The following is a 6,474-nucleotide window of genomic DNA, read 5'->3' as shown; positions in this document are numbered from 1 at the left end:
AGAGCTTCGTTGTTTCTGTTTTATCTACTGTGGGAAGTAATCTGAGGTCTTAGAGCCTGGCTAGAGAAGAAATCCCAGAGTCTGCTTTGCAGACCCAACTCTCCCTATAGCCATGTGGAGTATGTAAGTCCCACGGTTTGGGTTTGGACTTAGATTGTCTGTACTCTAACTTGGGACTTTAGCCATTTTCTCTATTCTATCATTCTTCTGAAAACTGTGATTCTAGAGAGTTGATAGGAGCTTCTTCTTGTATTAGTCATTAATTCTTAACAGAAAGCTTTCCATTTGCATATATACAATCTATGTTTTTCAAAGCTCTGGAGGGGAGAATGAGTCTTCTGATGAAACTTCTTTGGGAGCTTAGGAAGCTAAGGTGAAAAAAATCCAGTTATTAATATTTCTCTGAGTCAATTGTGTCACATTTAATCTTACAGTGGCCTGAATGACAGAGAGGCATGTAGTCAGGTTTTAAATTTGCGATACCCTCATGTGTGGTCACAGAAGAAAATTTTGGACCTAGGAGTTAAAGACCGAACTTCCACTTCACCTTTAAATAGTTGAGCCTTTCCACTTGTACTTGCTTCAGGTCAGAACCTCAAAAGAACCTATGTAATGGAAACAGTCAGTGAACTTGAGATGGGAATAAGCCTCTCTGAGACAGACAAGACCAAGTAAGCCACAGATTGGTTAGTATGGATGATGCAGCTTGTCTTTCTCCTTGAGGCATCTTTGATAGTGGAGACTATGGATCAGAGCTTTGAATCTTGAAGTCATCTTAAAGTCAGCAAATTGATAAAGTTCTGTTCATGCTGAGGGCATGTAGCAATTCATGTGCATCAGGCGATTTAATGGTCCTCATTTTCTGACAAGATTAGAAACTTGTTCTTAAATAAATGGTGGGTGTTAATGATAGATACAAGGGGAAAATGAAGTCTTTCTAAATACAGTATAGAAAGAATATGTATTTTTTCTCCCTTGTAGATTTCATATTAGTAAGACCTAAGAAGCCCATAAGATAATTGCCAGCACATATTCTCCCAGCAAGCATCACATCTTCTAGTCTCTGTTCAATTTATTTTGTTGCCTGGATATCATCATATATTATATACACTTCTGGCCTTTATTTTTCTCAAGTTTTGAAAAAGTACACAAGTTATATATGAACATATGATCATTTCTTTAAAAATTACAATGTTATGTTTGGAAATAAACTTCCATTTTGACCTTGACGTCTATCATGACCCATATTGACTAAACCTCCAAGCAGACAATTATTTTTATTGGAGTTCTCTTACGTACATTTAGACACACGCACACACACAAATGTTATTGTTCTGAGCATTTTTTTTTGTTTTTTTTTTTTGCGGTACACGGGCCTCTCACCGCCGCAGCCTCTCCCGCTGCGGAGCACAGGCTCCGGATGCGCAGGCTCAGCGGTCATGGCTCATGGGCTCAGCCACTCCGTGACACGCGGGACCCTCCAGGACCGGGGCACGAACCTGCGTCCCCCGCATCGGCAGGTGGACCCCCAACCACTGCGCCACCAGGGAAGCCCCTGAGTTTTTAAAACATTAACTAGTTGTACATATTATTTAAGAGCTTACTTGTTTATTCAACCGTATTTTTGAGAGCTATCTATATTGATAAATACAAATATAATTCATTCTCATAACAACTAAATAATAATCCATGATATTTCATTTCACTTCATTTCATTCCCCTATTGCATCATGTGCATACTTTCTTTTACTTTTCTATAATTAAGCGGGTGCAGTACTTACCTTTGTATCTATCTGCTTGTCCATATATATTTATTTAACCCAGAGACCTGAAAGTAGAATTGTGGAGAAATTGGGTATGTATATTTTCATATTTAATAGATGCATCAAATTCCCTTCCAGAATGGTTGTAATTATTTTTACTCTCATCAGTGATGTGTCTGAGAACTTGTTTTTCATACAGTCATCAATATGCAATAATGTTAGATCCTAAAACTTTGGCCTGATAGATGAAAAATAATGTCATGATTTTAATTTACACTTTCCTAATAATGGGTGATTTTTACCATCTTTTCATATGCTTGTTGGCTATTTGGATTCCACAAATTGTCTATTGATGCATTTTGCACACATTTTCTGTTGTCTTCTTAAATTTTGGAGTTCTCTTGGTTACATAGCTTTAAAAATAATTCTTGGTTTTATGTGTTCTTCTACTTATATGTTGTTTGTCTTATCCTTGTAAATGTTATTTCTCATTAAGGAGAAGTTTAAAATTCTGATTATAGCCACATTTGTTAATGTTTTTCTGTTCTATGTGTGTTATTGGGATAATTTAATTAATACCTTTCTAACCTAAGGTCATAAAGTTAGTCTTCTTTTTGACTCAAATAGTTCAGTTTTTAAAATATTTATGTTTCTGATCCATCTGGACTTTATTTTGTATTTCACAATTTTATTATTTACACAGAGATATGTAATTGTTTCAGCAAGATGTGTTAAATAGTCCAAATTCTCCCCCACTGATTCATGATGCCTCCCCTCATACAATTATTCTGTGTATGCTTCTAAGGGGGCTCTTTTCTATTGCATTTATCTATAGATTTATTCCTGGGCCAATTTCACTATTCTAAAATTACTATAACTTTATAGAATTTCTTGCTAAATTGTAGATTAAGTGGTCTTACCTTGTTCATTTTATTTTTTGCCTCATTTATTCTTGCTCATTTATGCTTCTGTATAAATTTATAATTAATTTGAAAAGTTCCACAAATAGTTCTATTTACATTTGATTGAGACTGCACTGAATTTCTAAATTATTTGAAAAAATCGCTATGTGTGTAATATTATTGAAAATTCTCATTCTCCATTTTTTAGATGTTTTATGTTCTTCAACAAAATGTATTATTTTCTTTATGAGGTTCATCCACTTTGTTAAAATTATTCTTAACTGCTTTTTATTTAAAAATCATTTTGAATGGAGTATTTAACCTAATTTTTTCTTATTAGTCATTACTCTTATTTAGAATATGTTGTGTTTCACATGTGGATCCTTCCATCAGCAATGTATCTAACATACATATGAGAAACTTGCTGAAATCTATTATGATAGTTTGTTCATCGACATTTTTGAATGTTCTTATGCTTACAATCTTATGCTAACCCTATACTGTATTTCTACTTTCTTTTTCCTCTGAGGATAATCCACCTTTTTGTGAACTTAGTTATGCATTTAAAATAATTTTTTAAAATGTTGTCCAGTATTTTTAGGTGCTCCATTATAGGAGAGTTTGGTATTATATGACCTACCTGAATGCTCTAAATTATATTCTAGAGATTTATCCACTTCATCCAGGTATTAGAGTAAAGTTACTCAGGCATTTCCCATATTTTTCTAAAAGTGAAATAAAACATTTATCTCTGTTTGAAACAATTATCTTTAAACTTTTTCTTTTTGAAGCAAACTTCAAACTGTTGCAAATAAGTACAAAATATTTTCCCCCACAAGAATAATTTGATAGTAAGGTACTGACATAAGGCCCCAACACCCCCAAATCCTTATTTATTTATTTTTTATTGGAGTTAATAGTTTCTGCTGTGCAACGAAGTGAATCAGCTATATGTATACCTATATCCCCTCCCTCTTGGACCTCCCTTCCATGCCCCGCCCCCATCCCATGCATCTAGGTCGTCACAGAGCACCAAGCTGAGCTTCCTGTGCTTTATAACATGTTCCCTCTAGCTGTTTTATGCGTGGTAGTGTATATATGTCAGTCTTAATCTCCCAATTCATCTGACCCTCCCCTTCCCCCACTGTGTCCACACGTCCATTGTCTACATCTACGTCTCTATTCCTGCCCTGCAAATAGGTTCATCTGTATCATTTTTCTAGATTCCACATATATACATTAATATACGATATTTGTTTTCCTCTTTCTGGCTTCACTCAGTATGACAGACTCTAGGTCCACCCACATCTCTACAAATGACCCAATTTCATTCTTTTTATGGCTAATATTCTATTGTATATATGTACCACCTCTTCTTTATCCATTCATCTGTCAATGGACATTTAGGGTCTTTCCATGTCCTGGCTATTGTAAATAGTGCTGCAATGAACATTGGGGTACATGTGTCCTTTTGAATTATGCTTTTCTCAGGGTATATGCCCAGGAGTGGGATTGCTAGGTCATATGGTAGTTCTAATTTTAGTTTTTCAAAGAACCTCCATACTATTCTCCACAGTGGCTGTAGCAATTTACATTCCCACCAACAGTGCAAGAGGGTTTCCTTTTCTCCACACCCTCTCCAGCATTTACTGTTTGTAGATTTTTTGATGATGGCCATTCTAACCAGTGCGAGGTAATAGCTCACTGTAGTTTTGATTTGCATTTCTCTGATAATTAGTGATGTTGAGCAGCTTTTCACGTGCCTCTTGACCATCTGTATGTCTTCTTTGGTGAAATGTCTATTTAGGTCTTCTGCCCATTTTTAATTGGGTTGTTTGTTTTTTTGATATTGAGCTCCATGAGCTGTTTGCATATTTTGGAGATTAATACTTTGTTGCTTCATTTGCAAATATTTTCTTCCATTCTGAGGGTTGTCTTTTCATCTTGTTTATGGTTTCCTTTGCTGTGTAAAAGCTTTTAAGTTTCATTAGGTGCCATTTGTTTATTTTTGTTTTTATTTTCATTACTCTAGCAGGTGGGTCAAAAAAGATCTTGCTGTGATTTATGTCGAAAAGTGTTCTGCCTATGTTTTTCTCTAAAAGTTTTATAGTGTCTGGCCTTACATTTAGGTCTTTAATCCATTTTGACTGTATTTTTATTTATGGTGTCAGGGAGTGTTCTAATTGCATTCTTTTACATGTAGCTGTCCAGTTTTCCCAGCACCACTTATTGAAGAGGCTGTCTTTGCTCCACTGTGTGTTCTTGCCTCCTTGTCATAAATTAGGTGACCATAGGTGCATGGATTTATCTCTGGGCTTTCTATCCTCTACCATTTATCTATATTGCTGTTTTTGTGCCAGTACCATACTGTTTTGATTACTATAGCTTTGTAATATAGTTTGAAATCGGAGCCTGATTCCACCAGCTCTATTTTTCTTTCTCACGATATCTTTAGCTATTCAGGGCCCTTTATGTTTCCATACAAATTGTAAAATTTTATTCTAATTCTGTGAAGAATGTCACTGGTAATTTGATAGGGATTGCATTGAATCTGTAGATTGCTTTGGGTAGTAGAGTCATTTTCACAATATTGATTCTTCCAGTCCAAGAACATGGGATATCTTTCCATCTGTTTTTGTCACCTTTGATTTCTTTCATCGGTATCTTATAGTTTTCTGGGTTCAGGTCTTTTGCCTCCTTGCGTAGGTTTATTTCTAGGTATTTTGTTCTTTTTGATGGGATGATAAATTAGATTGTTTCCTTAATTTCTCTTTCTGATCTTTTTTTGTTAGTGAATAGGAATGCAAGAGATTTCTCTGTGTTAATTTTGTATCTTGCAACTTTACCAAATTAATTGATGAGCTCTAGTAGTTTCTGGTAACATCTTTAGGATTTTCTTTTTATAGTATCATGTCATCTGCAAACAGTGACAGTTTTATATCTTCTTTTCCAATTTGGATTCCATTTATTTCTTTTCTTCGCTGATTGCCTTGGCTAGGACTTCCAAATCCATGTTAAATAAAACTGGTGAGAGTGGACCTCCTTGTTTTGTTCTTGATCTTAGAGGAAATGCTTTCAGTTTTTCACCATTGAGAATGATGTTAGCTGTGGGTTTGTCATATATGGCCTTTATTATGTTGAAGTATGTTTCCTCTACGCTCACTTTCTGAAGAGTTTTTATCATAAATTGGTGTTGAATTTTGTCAAAAGCTTTTTCTGCATCTATTGAGATGATCATATGGTTTTTATTCTTTAATTCTTTTGTTAATATGGTGTATCACATTGATTGATTTGCATATATTGAAGAATCCTGGGGCTTCCCTAGTGGTGCAGTTGTTAAGAATCCACCTGCTAATGCACAGGACACAGGTTCAAGCCCTGGTTCAGGAAGATCCCACATGCTGTGAAGCAACTACCCCATGTGCCACAACTACTGAGCCTATACTGTAGAGCATGTGAGCCACAACTACTGAGCCTGTGTGCCACAGCTACTGAGGCCCATGCACCTAGAGCCCATGCTCCACAACAAAAGAAGCCACTACAGTGAGAAGCTTGCACACTGCAATGAAGAGTAACTCCCTCTCGCCTCAACTAGAGAAAGCCCGTGCACAGCAACAAATGCCCAATGCAGCCATAAATAAATAAATAAATTTAAAAAAAAAGAATCCTTGCATAAATCTCACTTCATCATGGTGTATGATCCTTTTAATGTGTTATTGGATTCTGTTTGCTAGTATTTTGTTGAGGTTTTTTGCTTCTATGTTCATCAGTGATACTGGTCTGTAATTTTCTATTTTTTTTTTTTTTTT

Source organism: Neophocaena asiaeorientalis, unplaced genomic scaffold (assembly GCF_003031525.2).
Source record: "Neophocaena asiaeorientalis asiaeorientalis breed wild unplaced genomic scaffold, Neophocaena_asiaeorientalis_V1.1 scaffold440, whole genome shotgun sequence".
Taxonomy (NCBI): Eukaryota; Metazoa; Chordata; class Mammalia; order Artiodactyla; family Phocoenidae; genus Neophocaena; species Neophocaena asiaeorientalis.
This window is presented reverse-complemented; position numbering follows the sequence as displayed.